Source organism: Equus asinus, chromosome 20 (genome assembly GCF_041296235.1).
Source record: "Equus asinus isolate D_3611 breed Donkey chromosome 20, EquAss-T2T_v2, whole genome shotgun sequence".
In the NCBI taxonomy this organism is placed as follows: domain Eukaryota; kingdom Metazoa; phylum Chordata; class Mammalia; order Perissodactyla; family Equidae; genus Equus; species Equus asinus.
This window is the reverse complement of record NC_091809.1, coordinates 38540364-38561094: the sequence shown is the minus strand read 5'-3', so window position 1 is coordinate 38561094 and position 20731 is coordinate 38540364. Positions and strand designations below refer to the sequence as shown.

Sequence of the window (20731 nt, the reverse complement as noted above, 5' to 3'; positions counted from 1 at the left end):
TCAAAAAAACCCCCACACTGTCCTTGCCCATCAACATGACGCCCACTGGAGGAGCTAGATATATAAACAGTTAACCCGTAGAAGGCAGAGTGCACTAAGCTGTAAGTGTAGGGCCACCCTGTAACCTAGTTCGCCTGGGACAGTCTCAGTGGAAGCCTGTAGTTTCTGTGGAATTATTAATCGTGTTCTCCTTCACTCTCAAAATCGTTCCTGTTTGGGTGATAAGTTATGTGGTCACCTTATCAAAGTGCTATGGATGTAAAGAGGTGTGAGCAATTCTTTGTAGGAATTCAGGATAGATATCACAGAGTAAAGAATATTCAAGCCGAGTCCTTGAAGAATGAGCTGTATTTCCGCTCCTAGAGCAGGGACGCGGAGCAACCCCGTCTTGGAGAGTAGAGCAAGCACAGGCCTGGAGGCCCCCTTGAGTCGAGTCTGCCTAGGAGAGGATGAGCAGTTCACCTGTAACCGAGCCCAGGCTCAGTGAACTCGTTATGGAAAGTTTCAGACAGTAAATATTTCAGGGTTTGTGTTACAACTGCTGCACTCTGCTGTTGCTGTGGAAAGCAGCCATAGACAATAGTCAACAAATGGGGTGGCTATGTTCCAATAAAACTTTATTTAGAAAGACAGGCAGCCTCAGGATTTGGCCCCTGGTATAGTTTGCCAGCCCCTGACCTAGAGTACTTGAGGAGAGTTATCAGGGATAAGCCTGGGGGCCGGCCCTGGGGCCAAGTGGTTAAGTTTGAGAGCATTCTGCCTTGTCGGTTCGGGGTTTGGAGCCTAAGCTCGGACCTACACGCCACTCATCACGCCATGCTTTGGTGGTATCCCACATATAAGAGCCAGAATGACCTACAACTAGGATATACAACTATGTACTGGGGCTTTGGGGAGAAAAAAAAGGAGAAAGATTGGCAACAGATGTTAGCTAAGGGCCAATCTTCCTCACCAAAAAGCATACTAAAAAAATAAGATACTTCTAAAAAAGAAGAGAGAGATAAGCCTGGAAAGTTAGGTAGGAGCCATATCATGAAAGATCTCAAATACCTGACTTATTTTTTTTAAATAATGATAATCTTTTTGGACATAAGACTGGATCATCTCAGGTCCTAGGGTTTATTGTTGGGGTTTGGAGAGTCCTGGAGGGAGGCAGGGGGCAACAGCGAGGAAAGCAGACTGGCTTGGGGACTGGGGGCTCCGTTGGAGGCAGACCTGTGGAGCCAGAGCGCTGGGATGCGCAGAGATCTCGCCTCATGCCGCAGAATCCACCCTGTTGTTCTACACTCCCCTCCCAGTCCCTGTCCTCGGAGAGCTCCCGCTTTCTTGGGTAGACACGGTGACAAGGTGCTACCCTTTCCTTTCCTGGGGAGTGAAGGCAATTAATGATCACCCTCCCCTCCCCAACCCGGGCAGGGCTGCTGGTCATGGTGTAATGCTGACAGGGCCCGAGGGCAGCTCAGCAGCTTCGCTCCCAGAACTCCTGATGGACTCTGGCAGCTTCACAGTTTAATTATTGCAGAGGACCCTGAGCTGCAGAGCTGGAAGGGGGGACATTTAGCCATCTGCCATCACCTATGTGTCCCCTACGCCCTCTGGAGGGTCACCTTTCCCATGAATATCCCAAGTGAACAACTTGAGATTTCCTCCCATGCTGCGGAAAGTCCCTCTTCCTGGAGTCCAAGAGAGGAAGGGTGTTTGGTCCTGTTTAGGACCTCATGGTCATATCTTGCTTCAAGGTCCTGCTCCAGGAGTAAGTCCTGCCCCCCTTTCTCCCTCCATCTTGCTCCCCTTTCGAAGGCACAAAGCTGTCGCACGTGTAAATTTTTACTGAAGATACAGGAGCTATGCCTGCTGGCTCACTCACCTCAGGCATAAAATTTAAGGGGGCACCCAAAAACTCAGTAATCAAGAGAAATAATATTTTAATGCAAAATTTTTTAAAAATCAAAATTAATGACAAAAATGCATGATAAACAAAACATCAAAATTTTAAGTGACAGCGTCGGTATTCCTGATTCTCCCTTTTGCCTCATAGTCCAGTGAGGCCAGGCAGGGCACTGTGACTGAAGCTGTTTTTGTCTCCATTACTGAGATTTTTGGCGCCCCCTTAAACTTTGTGCTGGAGGCAAGTGTCTCTCCCACCTCACCCTGGTCCCAGGGGAGGAGATGCCTGAGGAGATGCCAGAGCAGGGCTAGAGCATGGCACAGAGCAGGAACAGGTGAAACTTCACACACGAGGTAAACTCCTCAAATCCCTCTCCTACCCCCACGGAAGGAATTTCTCACTGTGCACTTCCTCCTGCACAGTCTGACCTGCCACCTTTTTGCTGGGACCTGTTTTCCCAACTAACGCCTTCTTTTCTTTCCCTTCTGCTCTGTTTTATGCTCCTGCATCTTTGAGACCCTGGCCGAGTATCCCCAAGAAGTTACTGGGGGAACTTTAAATGCCTAATACTCCACTCCCCTTCATTTACCTTTTCTCCTTTGTCCTTGTGATCTGACAGTGTATATTTTATTTATGTGTCTTCTTGTCTATCCACTGCTCCCATCTCCACCCCCGACCACAAAGTGAGCCCCATGCATGCTGAAATTTTTATCTTTTCTGTTAACAATTGTGAACAGTTCCTGGCACAGAGCAGGCACTCAATAAACATTTGTTGAGTGAGTGAGTAACAATTAAGTTCTCTTTTCTTTAGTCTTTCTCCTCTCAGACTAGGCCCGGCCTCTCCTTTAATAGCCGAAAGATGGTTAAGTCTTTTTCCTAAATGAAAGAGCATCTGCCCTGGGCCTCCTCCCAGAGCCATGCAAAGAGGAAGCAGAAGCTTTGAAGTCACAGTTGTTATTTAGCAAGTCCAACATAGGCAATAGAAAAAAATATTTTCCAGAACAAACTCCAGAGTTTTCAAGGTATGTTGTGTATTTTTTTTCCCCTTTCAAATAGGGCGTGATGTCCAAGGGAAGATGTGAATTTCATGTAAGTTGAACCAATATAGATTCTTTTTGTGACCTTGGCCAAGACCTTTAAGTCTCAATTTTGATTATTCTACCTGTAAAATGGGTATATTGGTTCCAGCACTACCAACCTCACAAAGTTACTGTGAAGCTCAAGCAAAAAGCTAATGGATGTGGTTGGAATGCTTTGGGATGTAGAAATCTTCTTGCAGATACAGAGGTTTGTGAAGTCTCATTGACACTTGGCTGCGGCAGAACAAGGGGTCTCCTGATGGGACCTTGGCGGTAGTGACCATCCATTTCTAACCTTCTCACTTTACAAGATGGAGAAACTGACGCCTGGGTGGTGATGTGCCCAGGGTCACATCCTGAGCTGACACAGGAGAGTTATGGATGGAAGCCAAGTATCCTGGCTCCTGGTGCAGTTTCTGGACTCTCTGAGTTTCTCAGGTGCTGATTCCACCAGAACAGGGATCCTGGCCTCTGCTCAGAAGCCAAGTCAAAATGACCGTAGCCAGGGGCCGGCCCAGTGGCACAGCAGTTAATTTCGCACGTTCTGCTTCTCGGCGGCTCAGGGTTCACCGGTTTGGATCCCGGGTGTGGACATGGCACCTCTTGGTAACAGCCATGCTGTGGTAGGCATCCCACATATAATGTAGAGGAAGATGGGCATGGATGTTAGCTCAGGGCCAGTCTTCCTCAGCAAAAAGAGGAGGATTGGCAGTAGTTAGCTCAGGGCTGATCTTCCTCAAGAAAAAAAAAAAAAAATGACCACGGCTGGAGGGGAATTCCTGACTTTCAGACATCCTAGCGAATACCAACCCTTCATGAACAGCCTATGGAGGGAGGCATTTTAAATAAAATCCTTCTACCATCCCTTCCATTTCTGAGATTCATTTCTGAGTGGCATCTGAATGAGAATTTTACAGACATTTCATTTCCGTCCTTGTTATCGCTCCTTTGCTGTCCTTCAGGAGCAGGTTATGACTGAAACCTCCGTGAGGCTCAGGGTGTAAATCTCCCCCAGTGGGGACTTGTGCCTTGGGTGGCAGGTCATCGGTTGGCAGCATCTCCATATGCAATGTGATCATTTCGGGGAAACAGGGCCCTGAGAAGGGCAAGGAGGCACAGAGAGATTAATTTCTTCAATGTCATGCTTCCTGTGCGTTCCTTAATGACTGAAATTTACATGTGTGGGGAAAATCACAATTTCCCCTGGAAGGCATGGAAGGGAAAATCAGAGCTGTCAGACTGTTTTGCAAGTGGGTGTGTCCACAGGGCCCTGGTATCCATCCTACCAGGAATCTTTGGGTTTCTCATGGGTGTGTGGCCATGATAGTGACCCTGAACTGGAATTTGTGCCTTTGTATGTCTGTGACCATGTCTCTGGGATTATTTGTGTGTATGTGTGTACATGCATGTATGTGTGTGTATGTGTGTATTGTCGTCACTTCTATCTTTGTGACCGTATGTAGCTCAATGTGCGTTTCTTTAAAAAAAATTATTTCTCATTTCCTGCGTAAATCACTCCATGTAAAAGGCCATCCAGAGCTCAGTTCCTAGCATCTTTTTTCAATAAAGCAATATTATCACAGCCTACTCCCAAAACTAGTCCCAGGAGAGGCTTTTCCTAGACTCTTTGTCAAACGAAATGTCACCAACTCACCAAATGATGAGAAGAAGAATTCTTCTTGTTTATTTCTCAAGTGAGGCGGAGCAAAAGCAGCTCAGCCTCTTTGGGTCTTTTCCCTGGCTGGGCGGGCAGGCGGGCAGGCGGGCAGGCGGGCAGGGGGCTGAGGAGGCCACCATAAAGTCCTGGATTCTGCTCTTCTCTACGCCCTTTAACCAGCTTTGTGACTTTGGGCAAGTCACATTTCTAACCTCAGTTCTCTCTTTTAAAACAAGACTAGTAATACCTACATTATAGGGTCATTGCAAGGATTAAATAATAAATCAGATAATATTGTGCTTTGCAGAGGAGACTGGCATGTTGTGTGTGATACATTCTATATATCCTCTCCTGAATATACACATTTGCCACTTTATTCAACCAATATTTATTGAACACATAATATATCCAGGATACATAGTAAGCTCTGCAGAGACATATAGGCTTGAGAGTCAGGTTAGGATTATATAATCTAGTGAGGTAGACAGACGGGCAATTTGATGGGATAAGTGCTAAGAGAATTGTGCATAGGATGCTCTAAGCTGCTAGAACCATCCTTGTGGCAGCCGATGGAGGATGGTGTGGGCAGCAGGGAGACCAATTAGGAGGCTATTGCTGAGCTGAGGTGTGGAAAAGGAGATGCAGAGGAGGAAAATGTAGCTTGCTCCACCTGGGGGTAAAAAAGAATGATGAGCTTGTACAACATGCATTGACTTTTCTTCTGGAGGGAGATTTTGGGGCTGGGAAGTCTGTCTCAGAACCCAGGGTCATTTGGAGCCTAGTTAGGGGAGGGAGCAGGGCCTCCAAGGCTGGAGGGTCTGCCCACTGGGGAAAGAATGGCAGGGGGAGTAGGAGGAGAAGGGACTGAGCCCAGCTGAGGGGAAAGGAGGGCTGGATGCACGCGGGGTTTGCAGAGATTTTCAAAGGGCTTCTGATAGGGCTGAAGGTTTCCCCAAGAAAGGTAAATCCTGCTGGGAAAGTTAAGTGACTTCTGTAAGTTTAGGGCTGGTCTTAGTTAAGTTGAGGGACATTTGCTTTCCATGATGGATTCCCAATCACCAATTTGTGTCTGGTCAAGTTCTGTCCAGGTCTCTTGACTGCTTTTGGCCTTCATGTTCATCCATTCATTTGCTCATTTAATAAACACACATTGAGCCTGACGCTAGTCCAGAGCTGGAAGCACAAAGGTGAGAAACACCTTGCTCAGGAAGCTCAGAGCTTAATAGGAGGGACACCTATAGGAATACATAATAATTTAGTGTGATACAGCCTGGAGTTCACGGCTAAGAACTTGGGATGTTATCTTACAAGACATATGGTCTCAGTTACTAGGGGAGCAGGAAGGAGGGAATGACTTCCCCTGTGTGGGGTAGGGTGGCATTGAGAGAAAACTTTACAGAGCTGGATCTTGAAGGATGAGTAGAATTTTGCCAAACAAGACCTAAACTATTATTACTATCATTAACGACAATAGTCACCATTTGTTAAAGGCTTAGTCTGTGTCAATGCTGAGTACTTTACTATCTGCTAAGCACATCATGTGTCTGATGTAATACCACAAAATCCTAATAAACACCCTGTGAGTTAGCTCTTATTGTTCCCATTTGACAGAAATAGGAAAACTGAGACTTACAGAGGTCACACAGCCAGGCAGGGGGAGATGTAGAATTTGAACCCAAGTTTGTCTGACTTCAAAGCCTTTTTCCCTGTACTATCTTTCCCACATTAACTTATTGATATTAATGCAGGAGGCATATGAAATAATCTATAGTTTGGTCAAAAGCTCTCAATTCAGAGACACGTTGAAACATAGAGGTTTGTAATGCCTTTGGCAATGAGTAATAATACAAATTGGCAAACTCTCAACTGAACTAAGCATTGATCTGAATTAGCATTTTGCAGTAGTGGTCCCGCTTCATGTGACAAGAATGACATGTTGATGGTCTACACGGGCATAGTACTAACCTAGGTTTGTATGGAGGGTAGAAGAGAAACAGAAGACGCAGGTCTTGTCCTCAAAAATATGATGCCATTGAGGAGATTTAGATTAACATAGAAAGCAGAAGTTCACAAAATAAAGTAAGATTAAGGGCCAGTCACAGGGTGGGGATGCAAGAAGCTGACTTTGCTCGGCTGCAGAAGTTCAGAGGAAGGTAGGACTTGAGCTCATCCTGGAGGGTTGGCAGGACCTGGATAGCAGAGTGCAGGGCCCCGCAGAAGAGCATGATGGCCTGAACAAGCAGGTGGAGGGCTCAGAGATGGTGCGTGCTTGGTTGTGAGACTGTGGCACCTTGCATGGCCAGAGAAAAGATTCAGGTTTGAGAGGACCAGGAGATTAAGTAAGACAAGTAGGTTTAGGCTGATTACTGAAGACAAAAATAGAGGCTAATAAATTTGGATTTTTGTCTTCTTAGGCCCTAGCAAGCCATTATAGACTTTTGAGCAGGGGAGAAACAGTATAAACAAGTCTGTTGGGGCCGCCCGTGGCCAAGTGGTTAAGTTCACGTGCTCTGCTTTGGCGGGCTGGGGTTTTGCTGGTTTGGATCCTGGGCGTGGACATGGCACTGCTCGTCAGGCCATGCTGAGGCAGCGTCCCACATGCCACTACTAGAAGGACCCACAACTAAGATATACAACTGTGTACTGAGGGGATTTGGGAAGAAAAAGCAAAGAAAAGAAAAGAAAAGAAAAGAAAAAAGATTGGCAACAGTTGTTAGCTCAGGTGCCAATCTTTAAAAAAATAGTCTGTAAATTATTTTAGCTTCCAAGGAGGCCCTCTCTTCCCAGGGGATTAGAATCTAGTCTCTTTGAGATGGGCCTCCTTGCTCCAGTGACATTCAAGGCTTTCGCTGGGACAATTGAGTTCAATAACCGGTCAAGAGTAGTCAGAGAATATCACACTGTCAGGTCTAGCCTCTCATTTACAGATGACAACAGTGAAGATTGATGATGATGATGGTGATAATGTTAATGAAACAGAATTCAGAAAGGTGAAGCGTTTTGTCCAACATCACACAGCAAACTCGTGGCAGAGCTGGAACTAGCTGCCGAGCTTCCTTAGCTTGCTCACTCCAGCACGAGGTGGGAGAAGCCTATAGATTGTCACAAATGTCCGCCGTTGGGGAAATGCCTGAGGTCCTGATAGGCAAACCACACTTCCATCACTGCACTTGTGCAAGAACAGGCCATGAGGTGGGCTCCAGAGTGAGAAGAGACTCCTTCCAGGCTCTTAGGCCAGTGGGAACAAAGACTTCGGTGTTTTTTGCTCCTAAGATAGATACTATGGTTGGAACTCCCCCAAAGTAGACAGGGGCCAGGCTTTTGGTTTGGGCTTACGGGCAGAGATTCCAGAGGCTCAGTATCCACTGCTGTCCTATTCATTTGCAACAAGTGTTAAGGGCAAGTTGGCAAACAATCAAAGGTGTTCTCTAGGGGAGCCTGCCCGTCCCCCTCAGAGGATGCCCTGGTGAAATGAACTCAAATAGGCAGTGAGGGGCCTGATCAGAGTTAAAGAGCTGGGAGTGGGGCCACTGCATTTCCTGGGGTCTTTGTGGGGACAGAAGGGACTTTACCTTCAAGATGAAGCTTCTGCTTCCTTCTTTCTCCCCTGAAACAGCTGGGCCCTCAGGTCACACAGAGTCTGCGTCTTCCCATCCGTCTCTCCCTCTCTATCTTCCTGTCTGCCTCCCTACCTGTCAGGCTGTCTGTCAGTTGGGCCCAAGCCCAGCCTCAGGTTCAGGGCAGCAGTGTTGCAGGCTGCCTGCTAGCTTCCAGAGGAGAAGGACTTTGTGGGCGACAAAAGGGAGGGTGGTAGATTCTCTCTGCCAAGACCTAAAAAGGTGCACTCAGGCTCCCCCGAGTGTGGAGGGCAGTGTGGCCCACAGAGCTGCACTGGGATGGAAGGGATGGCCACCACCCTGGGCAGACTCCTGCCCTGAACTCCAGGCTGTCTTGCATTCTCCTCAGCACTTTCTGTCATGCGAGCCGCCCTGCTTATGCTCAGAGGAATAGCTGGCAGTGTCGGAAAGGAGATTACAGGCTACATTTCTGCCTTGCAGCTTTCTCCAGGCTGTTGGGAACGAGGTAGTTGTCAGTTCTGGGAAAGGAGAAACCTGTGTATTTTGTAGCCCTGCAGCGGTGCCCCGCATCGGGGCATGCTGGCGTCGCCTCAGATGGCCGTTCCTCTCTCAAATGTGTATTTTATCAGTCCCTGCGTGGGGAGCATGGTTGACTTCTCTTCCTTAATACCGGCGTGATTCCTCTCTGAGGGGCTCCAGCTCTTCACTGCCTTCTCAGGGGTGGTGTTGGGGGCAGAGGTACAGCTAGAGCAGAAAGACAGACAAAAAGCATGTGGCTGCAGCAGGACATCAGGAAGGAGCTCTGGCCCCTCAGCACCAGAGAGGACACAGTTAGAAGCTGAGGCCAAAGGACAGGCAGGGCAGGCAGGGCTCCCTCCTTCCACAACCCTGGCCCCGACTCTGACCCCTGCCCCTGCCCTCAACTCTGTCCCCTGCCCCTGCCCTGTGAGCTTTGGCAGAGGAGCGGGTGGTGAGGCCATCAGCCAGAAGCAGCATCACCCACACACCACAGGGTACAGTTATTTCCTGAGCATCTGGACTGGGAGCACCTCAAAGACAGGGAGAGCGTGTATGTGTGTGTGTGTGTGTGTGTGTGTGTGTGCACATTTCACCTTTGTATGCCCAGGCCCCAGTGCATAGGAGGTTCTTAATAGAGGGAGACTAAATTGAAGCAATTTGTATCTGCCCAGAAGAGGAGAGGAGGGAATAGTAAAAATCTACCCAAGAACAGAGCTCTCATCGGCCAAGTAGGCCTTAGACACCTGGGAAATGAGGGAGGGGTGTGGTGCTGACATCAGCAGAGCTCCCAGGAGTAGCCCACCCCACAACTCAGGGCACATCCTCTTCTGCCTTCTCCTGCAGGAAGCCCAGCACTTACTGCTGCAGGCACTCCCTTTGGTTGGTAAGAAACACAAGAGCAGAGAGAAGTGGGGAGGTTGGAAGAGGAAAATGTCCAGGGTCAGGAGACATGCCGCTTGCTGGCTGTTTCCTTAGGCAAGACCAGTGCTTGACCTTCCTAAGGCTTATTATCCACATCTGTAAAATGGAAACACCCACCTGGCAAAGAAAAAGGCCTCTCATACATTGCAGAGAGCATGTAAATGGGTGTGGTCCTCCTGCAAGTCGTTTGTAAAACTTCTTTAAAATGAACACAACTTTGGATTTGGCAGTTCCACATCTAGAAACTTAACCTGAGACAATGATCAAGTCTCGAGCAAACTTCACCTACAAGAATTGGCATTATTTATTTATAATAGCAAAAACTGGAAATAATCTAAATAACAAATGATAGAAATTTGACTGAGTAATTATAGTACATCCATAAATGGAATGACATATAGTCACTGAGATTATTATATATATTTCCCTTATATGCAAAGGCATTTATGATATGTTGCTAAATATAAAAGTCTGATTACAGAACAGTGTGCATAGTATGATATTGTTTTTAAGAAAGAGGAGGGGCTGGCCTGGTGGCTGGGTGGTTAAGTTCGTGCACTCTGCTTCGGGGGCCCAGGGTTTCGCCGGTTCAGATCCTGGGTGCGGACATGGCACCACTCATCGGGCCATGCTGAGGTGGCGTCCCACATAGCACAACCAGAGGCTCTTACAACTAGAATATACAACTGTGTACTGGGTGCTTTGGGAAGAAGAATTAAAAAAATGAAGGTTGGCAACAATTGTTAGCTCAGGTGCCAAGCTTTAAAAAAAAATTGTTTTTAAATAAAAAAAAGAAGAGTTTTAGGGCTGGCCCAGTGGCCAAGTGGTTAAGTTTGCGCACTCCGCTGCGGTGGCCCAGGGTTTCGCGGGTTCGGATCCTGGGCGTGGACATGGCACCGCTCATCAAGCCATGCTGAGGCGGCATCCCACATGCCACAACTAGAAGGATTCACAACTAAAAATACACAACTATGTACCGGGGGTCTTTGGGGAGAAAAAGGAAAAAAAAAATCTTTGAAAAAAAAAAGAAAGAGGAGTTTTTCTCTATATGCTAAGTGCAGTTATCTTTGTATTGCAGGATTACAACCAACTTAAACTATCTCCCTCTTATTTTGTATAAGTATATATTATTTTGTAAAGGTAATAAAAATTATTATTGTATTCAAGTATCAACCTCTAAAAGTTGTTTTAATTGTAAAAGAAGATATTACATATGAAAGTAGTTTGTAAGCTGAAAAATTATACAGACGTAAGACAGGGCCTCTGCCCATGAGGAGCTTACAGTTTGGAAAGAGATGAAAGATATAAAAGACAACTACAGTGTGAGATGGAATGTGGCAGAGCTTTCAGAGAATGACAAACAGCACGTTCCTCGGAAACACAGAGGAGGTGAAATTACTTCTGGCTCTAGGGGGAAAGAGCCAAAATGTTTGAGTTGAACATTGAAGTATGGTTAGGGGCTGGTCAGGTGGGATATGGAATGGGAGCAGTGAGAGGAGTGGGAAGTTATGGGACAGGTTTGGGGAATGGAGAGTGATTGTGTCTGAATGGAGGGTTGACAGCCTGTGGGAGATGGGTTAAAGGTGAGTCTAGAAAGGGGGTTAGGAGCCAGACTGCACCTGGTATAATGCAATCAGTGAGCACTTGTTGGTGCCTTCTCTGAGTAAGGAGTCATGGAGAATTCTGGAGTAGGAGGTGACATAGCTGTAAGCCCATCAAGGGCAGTGGGTACTCATTGCTGCGTTGGCAGTGTCTGCCCTGTATGAGGCCCTGGTAGATGCAGAATGAAGTCGTCTGCTGGGAAGCTTGGTCTGGAAGCAGCTAACAAGCTAGATGGGCTAACAGCTTGGCGGGCATGGCCAGGGATGAGGGCCCTCTCTAGGTTGTGTCCCTGGGAATGGAAAGGAGGGAAGACCATCTTCTGCCCTGACCGGAAAGGGATGGGAAGTGAAGAGTGATGGGGGAGTGAATATGAGCTGGGGCGCGGGGTGGGAGGAATCAGGCATACCTCCCAGGTTTGCTGCCTGGGGGGCCCGAGAACTGGGAGTCATTCACAGAATTCAGACAGGGCCACATGCACAGGCTGGGGTCGGGGTAGGGGGAGTGGGACAGGAGTAATGTGGTGCTCACGACACCTTCTTTCCCAGTTGGTTCCCATCCCTTGGGCCACTCTGCGTGGCTGCCCCAGGGCAGGCAATGGCCAGGGGGCCTGAGACTCCTGCTGCTTTGAATGGGTCTCTATCCCTCAGCTCCTCTTGAGAGGAGTCTGGGGTGTAGGAAGGAGGGTTTTGTTTCAACCCAGAGGGCTTTGGTTAATGGAAATTCATTATTTCCATTAAATGCCCACTCTTGGAGCTTCTCTCAGCTCATCCCATCCTCACTCCCCCAGCCAGGAATTCATACCCCCCCCTACCCTCTCGGGATCCTGAATGCTGTGTCTCTGCCACCCTCACCTCCCAGCAGTGTGTGTGGACATGCACACACACACGCACTCACACGCATGTATGCACACTCACACCAGAAGGAAGGCAGGAAAGTCTTGTTCAGGCAAATGTCTAAATTTCCATTTCCCCACTGCAGCTCCCAGTCCGGGCACTGTTTAGCTCCTCCTGTTGTCATGTCACTAGTTAATTACATTCTTTACTGAGGTGCAAATGTGTTTTTACAGGGAGACTAAGATGGTGTTAACTAGGAAGGAACTGTGAATGTTAAGGATGCATTTTCCTCTCATGTAGGGCTGGGGCTCTTGGCTGGAGATGCTCCCTGACGCTGCCCTGAAAATGCAGCCCGGGCCTGGAGCAGCCCCCCCGCCCCCATCCCATGGCTGTGCCATCCTGGCCCCAAGCACAGCCTCATGGAGTCAAGACAGCAACTCGACCCACAAGGAGAAATTAATGTGAATGTTTGGGAAGTGTCAGGCCAGGCCTTATAATAGTGCTGCCACCAACCTCGACTTCTGCACACCTTGGTCCATCTCAAATATTGAGAAACAAAATTAATTCACTTTAATCTAAAAATAAATAGAGAAGCAGTACAGCCAAAGCCACCTTTAGGCCAAGGCTGTCCTTCCCTGGTAATTTCAGCTTCAGATTTGTTGCTCTCCTGCATCTTGCTCCCCGCTGCCAGCAGGCACCCTTCCCTCCACCCCATCCATATCTCTCCAGACTCCCAGCTAAAGCCTGCCCCTAGGAAGGGATCTGGAACTCATCCGCACACCTGACATGGTTGCAACTGCAACCCTCTCTGAGTTCCATGCAGTTTGAAACAAGAAGCCAGCTGTGGCCTACCCAGGGCCTGAAAATCACTGAGACCTGCCACATTGCGGGGGAGAGAGGGCCGTGTATACGCCTGTTGTCAGGGAGCTGGACAGGTGACAACAGTGCACTTCCAGCTCTGACAAAGGTTTGGGCTCTAAATTGGCTCGGTGGGCCTGAGTGGCCACACGAGGACAGAGGGGTGAAAGGTAAATATGGGGGCCAGGTCTGTAGAGCAAATGAAATAGATCCCTGATTGGCAGCCCAGGGAGGAGGGGCCAGGGCGCAGAGCCGGCATCCCCTTGTTCTTGATCACTCCTCCTCAGCCTTCCCTTCTGAGAGCTGCTCTGCCCTTTTTCACAGGTGATTTGGCTCTAGCTGACAGGAAGAATTTCTGGCCCAGCTGGAAGTGAGAAGAGGGAGTGAGTCTCTGAGGGCCATCCTAGAGGCCGCCAGCATCACCCGGACAGTAAGAAATGCTTCTCCGTGCCTTCACACGTACTTAAACCCTCCAGGCAGGTTATCTTTCTTCTGAAAACCTCGAGAAGCAGCCCATAACCTTAGCCTATGCTTAGCATATCCAACCTTAGTAAGCATATCACTGTATTATTTTCTCGTGCCTTTCCCCCTTAGCTCCTTGAGGACAGGACGAGACCTGTGCCTTATCTCTGGATAGCTCTCTTTTCTTCTACTTATTCTGTGAACAATAAACTGTGGTTGATGCAGATGGATGGGCTGTTGCTTACATCCACGATGACGAGAACATTTGTACAACCCTCTGGAGCAAGCTCATCGCCTAAGGGTTACAGGGCTGTTTGTTAAAAATGCAGTTCCTGGACCTCCCACTGGAGTCTGATTCCATGAGTCCAGGTCAAGACCAGGAATCTGCACCCCAAGTGTTTCGAAGAACACAGAGGAAACTGCTCCCCAGGGGTTTCTGATGAACTCTGAGAAATACTGCTTTAGAATGTATACTGCATTTTGAATAGAGAATCTCATTTAATCCTCTTATCAGATAGGGTTTTTAAATCCCTTTAAGTAACTTCATGATCTCAAAGACCTGAATACCAGTATAGACAGGGATTTAGAAATCTAGTTATCTAAAATAACCCTTTTTCTTTCCAGTTTGCCATGATAAGGGCCTGGATCTATTATGGTGAGATTGGGCCCCATCTCCAAAGGACCCTGCCCAGGATTTTCTAAGTTTCCCTGATGTCTTAGGGCCACCATGACCTTACAGTTCATCAGCCTTCATTTTTAGGGGCAGGAATCTTTGCCAAATTCCTCACAAAAGCTGGTTTCCCTGGAGAGAGGAAGAGGGATGGAGCTAACCAGAAAGGTGACTGCTCCTGGGCCCAGCTCCCAAGCAGGTAGTTAGTAAATTTGCGAATATTCAAGGGGACCACATGTCTCCGAGTGGCCAAACTGGCCAGCCATGCTGCCCTGCTACCTCTGCCTTCTGCCCGTTTGGGGAGCTCTGTGTTTTAGGTGCATTAAGCAGTGGGGAGCATGCTAGAGCATGCTGTGGCTCCTGAGAGCCAGAAAAAAGAGCATATCTAGGGGGGGTCAAGGCTTCACCCCAACTGTGGGTTGGGTGATGCCCATTCCAGGGACAAGTTGATAATCTTTTCGACAATCTTTGGAGCCCATGTGCACACTGATGTCAAAGAGAGTTCACTGCAGACAAGGCTGTGGTGAAGGCTTGAAGATGATGGTGGGATGGTAAAAAAAGAGTGAGAAAGGACAGGGGCGGAGTCTCCTGGTGAGCCATGGTGGATAGGTGTTGTTGCCCAAGTCCAGTGGCCTGCTCTGGGACTAGCAATTGAACTGCGCTTCTTCCTGCTGAACTACCCAGCAGAGTCCTCTCTCTCTCCAGGGTGAGGCTGCAGATGCCGGAGTCCAAGCAGGCTACATGGTGCCTGGGAGAATGGAGGTGCCCCCTGTCCCCCCAACATGGTAGATTATGGGAAAGGAAGGAAATGGGTTGACGGATGGCTAACTCCTGCTGTGGGCTGTGTCTTTCTGTAGAACGGAAGGCTTCTATGGATGAGATAGAGGGGACCTCAGCTATCACACTGACCTCCTCTCCCTCCCCCAACACACACACACAGATACACCCACTGACCACTGAACTATCTTGCCAAGTGAGTGCCAGTCTGGTCTGTTCTGGGGACTAAATACAGTTGACACTGTTGCTCGGATGGGTGCAATTGGCAAGGACGATTTTTGCAGCTAATGCTGGAAGTGTGGCAATCAGAGAAGCCGCCAGCTGTCTCACTTAAATTCTTAGCTCTCTCGCTCTCTTTTTTTTAAATCGTTTTGCTTACATAATCCACCCCCTTTTTATTTTCTAATTCTCTCCTTGCAAAACTGGCACCAGAGGGGAAGGGCTGGGGTGGAGGGGGTAGCAATTACACATCAGTTTGGGGAGCATTTACATTTTGCAATTACAATTTAAAAATAAGCCTCCTTAATGATCTCCACGTGTCAGCGACAAACCCTAACTGACATACATACTCTCCTGGGCCTGCCTGCCTCCCGCTGAAGTCAGAGGCTCAGTAGAGGCAGAGGTACCTGGAGAGACGTAGGGAGAGGCCGGGGTAGCATCTAAGGGGCAGCAAGAGCAGTCAGTGTGCCCTTGAGGTTGGTGGAGGACAGGTATGGAGCTGAGCACCTAGAAACCAAGAACTCCGCACCCCAGCTTCTCTCCTCCTCCCTGTACTCGTGCTCCGTCCTGGCCCGTCTCCCTCCAGCCCTCACACAGTAGGGCTCGGTGTCCCCCCGGAGGCAACGTCAGTGCTCAGAGCTGTGAGGAAGGGAGCCTCAACTGCTGATATCCCTCCAGGTGGGAGTTTTCAGAGTCCTGTTGGGCGAATGTAAATCCTCGTCCCCAAGAGCCAGCTAGCGTACCTGGATGCTGGTGGACTGGGGAGAGGAGCTGGTTCCACACGCGGGGCGCAGGAAGGGAACCGGATTGTTGCATCCCAGTTTGGGAAAGACGCTTCTCCTGTTAAAATTATTTGACACATATTTATAGAAGCCCTCTGATTCCTTGGGCAGGGACTTTGGAACCAGATCAATCCAGAATCAGAGTCTAGCTCTGCCATTTGCTGGCTGTGGGATTTGGGGCAAGTTAAGTAACTTAAGTTTTCTAACCATCATTGCCTTGATGCAATTGGGATAACATATTTACCTTACAAGGCTTCTGCGAGGATTAAATGAGATAATATACTAGAAAGCACATCACACAATGTCTGGCACATGGTAAATGCTCAGTAAACATCAGTTCCTCTCCAAGCTCCTCCCCAGTGGCCCAGACATGCTTCCTCCTGCTCATATCAAAACTGCTTCCTTCCAGCTACTGTGGACACTAAGGAAGCACGATCTAGTCTGATTTCTCCAGGTTTCTCCTCAAAGTCAAGCTATTTGCACCCTGAGCAGCCTCTCCATCCCCCTCACACACACACACACACACACACACACACATACACACATACACACCACCTCCCCATAGGATTCTCTGTGGGGCCTTGGCATTAGGCCTCCGTTCCAGCCTTTGACTTCCTCAGGGCATCCTTCCTGACTCTGGCTTTGAACAAGCCCAGTTCTTGCTTTTCTAGACACTAATTCAGTGGAGTGACTTTTTATATGGCCCCACATATGTTCTTCACCTGTGAAATGAGGGAGGTGGACCAGGAGCTCTCTGAGGTGCCTTTCAGCCTTGACACCTGTAATTCTTACATTGTCCTCCCCACTTGGCTTAGCCCCACCAGGTATTTGTGTGTGAAGCTTTCATCTCCCGAGCAGCTTCATCTAGGCCAGTCTTTGGACTGACCACTCACAGAGAAGAACTTACATTTGTTATTTGAAATATACGGAAAATAGCTCTTACCTACGGAAAAAGAGATACACATCTTGCAAAATTCTGAGTCAGGGAAGACGGTCCAGGAGCAGGACATTTGGCATAGTGAATGCAGAGAACACAGGCAGTGACCGCATTTTATTGGTTTGAATGTTTCATTGAACACAGTTAAATATGATGTTTTAAATACTGTGCTAAAAACTTACTTTGTTAACCTAGGTTATATAATGGATAACTTTCCAAGTTAAAGTAAATAGATCTACTCCATTATTTTGAACTGCTGCATGGTATTCTCTTATATATAGGTATTTCATTATTTATTTTGGTTACTTTTTAAATTAGAAGTAAAGTATGTATGTGAAGAGAAAGAACACAGTGTAAAAGATATAAAATAAAATAAAAAGTGTCCCTTCTCTCCCCCACCTCTGCCCACAAGGTTATGATCCAAGTCAACCACATTGAATAATCTCTGATGTTAGTTATTTGGTGGCCAATGTCTATTATCTTTTGTAGTATACTTAAGTTCCTCTTTCTTAATTTATGCATTTATCTATTAACTCCCTGCTATGGGAGCGGGGGAAATTAGCACACATTCTCCCCTTTCAATTTGTATAAGTTTGATAATTTTTATCAAACTATATTAGATATTATCTATTTTAATATGTAGTATTATATAAAATATAATATATATTATATGGTATATATTATATAGCACATAGTGTTACACATAATCATACTATATATTATATATTACTTAGTATACTAGTAGTATATTTACTCTCTTTAGGATAAAATTTAGAAGATTTATATTCTGTTATATAACTGTACTTACCTCTGCATTCTGAATATAGGTTGATTATAAGATGGAAACATTCAACCACAGAACTAAACAGTGTGATCTGGCCATGTCATTACATGTCGTTACAACTTGGCTGCTGCCCAGACCCTTCCGAGCCTCCAGGGGTAACGGGCTGCCCTCCTCCCCTCCAGCTGTCTTCCCTCCCCTTGAGTCACACAGGGCTGCTGTCTGTCTTGTGACTATGTGGTTCTCCTCCTCCAACTTCGTTGTTTTGTTGGAATACCACCTCTAGTTATTTCTTATATTGGTGGGAAGGAAATAAACTGAGTTCTTCCATGTTCAAAACAGACTTTGTCTTCAGACTTGATTGGGAATCTGATGGAGCTCAGAATCCGAGTTCAAAAGCTTTTTCTCTGAGATCTTGAAGACATTCTCCCCCATCCTCTTATTTCCAATCTTGCAATGAGAATTTATGGAAACTTTTAGTTTTCTTTTATTTTTAAGTTCTGGAATTTCACCACTATTGTTGAGGCTTGAGGTTTGATTGCTCCTTTTTTTTTTTTTCATTACTCATACTCAGCCCTTGGGATCCCTTTAAATCTGAAGTCACCTGTCTTGCTTCAGCTCAGGAAAATTTTTATTTCATCATTTGTTTACTCTGCTCAATTGTCTCTGTTTTCTTCTTCTGGAACTTCCACTGCCAGTACAGGGCCTGGCACATAGTAGCTGCTCAGTAAATGATTGCTGACTCTGTTACTTGGGACCTGGATTCTAGTTAGGTCCCCATCTCCTGCTTGCTGCATGGCCTTGGACAGGTTTTCTCATTTGAACAGGGAAGAAGTCAGACCTCAGAACCGCTCAGGATGCTTCCACTCTGCCAGTCTTCTGGCAATTGGCTCCAGAGCCTTGAGTCCCCACTACTCCCGGGTTTGGGGAAGAAGCTGAGGAGTGAGAAGTGAGGGCAAAGCTGAGGTCTAGCTGTCAGGCAGCCAGAGCTGCCAGCCTCCCGCTACGCACAGTTCCCTGCACCCTCCATCTCTTCAGCGTCCCCTGAATGTCCCCCTTGGGGACCTCTCTCCTCGACCTTTCCAATCATTCTTAAATTGGCCTCCTTTCCTCTTCATCTCCCTCTGCCCAGCTCCCCTGCTCTCCACACTTTCTCAGCTCCCATGCACACACAGCTTCTGATGGTGGAATAGTCCCTGACCACAGCAAGTGCCTCGTTAAGTGAGATCTTTTTTTCACTTTTATGAATTCCAGGACAACGAGACAGCAGACTTCTCCCCCCAAAGCTGCAGAGCAGATGAGATGCTCTGACCTGAGACAGCCAGGCCCTAAGAAGAAAAGAAAGATCAGAGAGGCCTGCTGATAGCAGGGATCTGCCCCAAACTTAGGCCACCTTGTGCCCTTGTCGGGGGCAGCTTGGATGAGAATTCCCATTTCCTCTCCTTCCACATCCCAGAGACGAGCTCTGGGAACAGACACCACACATGCAGCTCCCCTGCCTGCCCAGACCAATCTGCTCTGGACAGACCTCTAGATCTGGGAGTCAAGATGCTTTGCTCCTTTTCCCTGAGTGGGCCAGACACTGGAAGATCCAGATTAACAAGTGCTCAGATCCCAGAAGATCATTCTCTGTTCTAAGTCAGAGTATCCTAATTGGTTCCTGAGGGCCAGAGTCCACTGTGCAAAATTGTCTTCTCCTCCTCTTCCTCCACCCCATGGTCCTTGTTCTGCCATGAGAAGTGGGGTCCATCTAACTGGAGAAAGAAGAGGGGACAGTTAAGACACAACCTTGAACTTCAAGTCCACAAAAATTGTGTACTGAAGGCAGGACTCTTTCTTTCCACTGAGACCACAATGATAGGAAAGGAGTTGTCATCGCAAAAGGCAGAATTAAGGTTCGATGGGCATGGTAATTTTCGGAGAGGCTGCTAGTATTCGAAGATTCTGCTGCAAATATGAAACACTTCTACTTGGTGCCTGAGTGCAGCAGCAGGGGCCAGCATATGACTAAAGGTTTCCCTGTTAGAAGCCAGAAAACTGCAGACCACTTTCCAAGCCTGGGGTTGAAGGGGATGGGGCTTGGCAGGGGACAGCCGGAGTCAGTGGGAGGTAGAGCACAGGTCGTCTGCACTTCTGTTTAATTGCTGCTGCTTCGGAGGCTGTGGGGAATAACTCTGCTGCCAGCCTGCCAAGATGCCTTCTCTGGTCACCCCTTCAGACTGCTGCCTGGAGTCTCTCTGGGCTGAGAGAGGAGGGAGAAACCTCTGAAAGGAAAGTGAACAGGAAGGCGCTTCTGCAGGCAGATAAAGATAGGACTCAGGGAGATATGACAAGAGATGGGACGCCCCCGAAGGCTGGGGTACCCCAACTTGAAAAAACAAATACTGCTCAACTGGACAGGCTTTTCAAAGATAGAGCCAGGTGCCTTTTGGCCTGTGAGTCATGGGCATATTTCCCTCCAGAACAGGGACTTCTTTGCAGCTGTGGGTGGTCCCTGGGTGGGGTGGGGAAAGAAGGCCAAGCGGAGACAATCACAGAGAGCAGGCTGACTGCACGCTCCCTTCCACCCCACCCCACCTGCGCTGCAGCAGGACCTCCCCGCAGGAAGGAGACACTGACGGAGTCCCGGTCCATGTGAGTCAGAGCCCTGGCCCTGAGCTGCAGAGTGTGGGGTCAGGGTGCAGGCAGCCCCGCTTTCACACAGCACGAGTTCCCAGAGTTCTACAATTAGACAGCCGAAACACATGATCGAATGCCCACGTACACATCGCCTCTTAGAGGCAGTCTTCGACCATTTATTTGTAACTGCATATTCGTTCCTTCATTTTGTTCTTTCCCTTCATAACTGAACCCACAGTCCAGCGAGTCTACGATTCAGACCCAAGGTCTGCCTCTTCCAGCACGCTTAATGTTTCCGTCTTTGTCTCCGCCGTGTTCTGTTTATGAGACCCCTACTTCTTATCGCTGGTATCAGCACTCTCAGTTCTCCATATTCCACTCACTTCTATGAAATAATAAGAGCAAAATGCAATAAAATATTCAAATAAATCCGTACACACACTGCCGTCCAAAGATGACAGAGCCGACAGAAGTGAACTGTCGCTGTTTAAGCAGTCCCACCACACAAAGTGTGTGTTCCTGAGCTGACGTACAAACCCCAAATTTGGC

At 47.8% G+C, this 20731-nt stretch overlaps 1 protein-coding gene across 9 annotated transcripts in view; it reads left to right on the top strand.

Annotated features, from left to right (window-relative positions):
* PKNOX2 (PBX/knotted 1 homeobox 2) overlaps positions 1–20731 on the top strand; it is a 253475-nt gene that overhangs the window by 145231 nt on the left and 87513 nt on the right. For 3 of the 9 annotated variants that reach the window (XM_044752524.2, XM_070489994.1, XM_044752521.2), the window contains exon 3: positions 13260–13411. The exons of 4 other annotated variants lie outside the window; for them this stretch is intronic. The gene's annotated coding sequence lies outside the window, so the exon portion shown is untranslated. The remainder of the gene's footprint in view (positions 1–13259; positions 13412–20731) is intronic. 2 more of the 9 variants (XM_044752522.2, XM_070489992.1) reach the window with 1 other exon arrangement.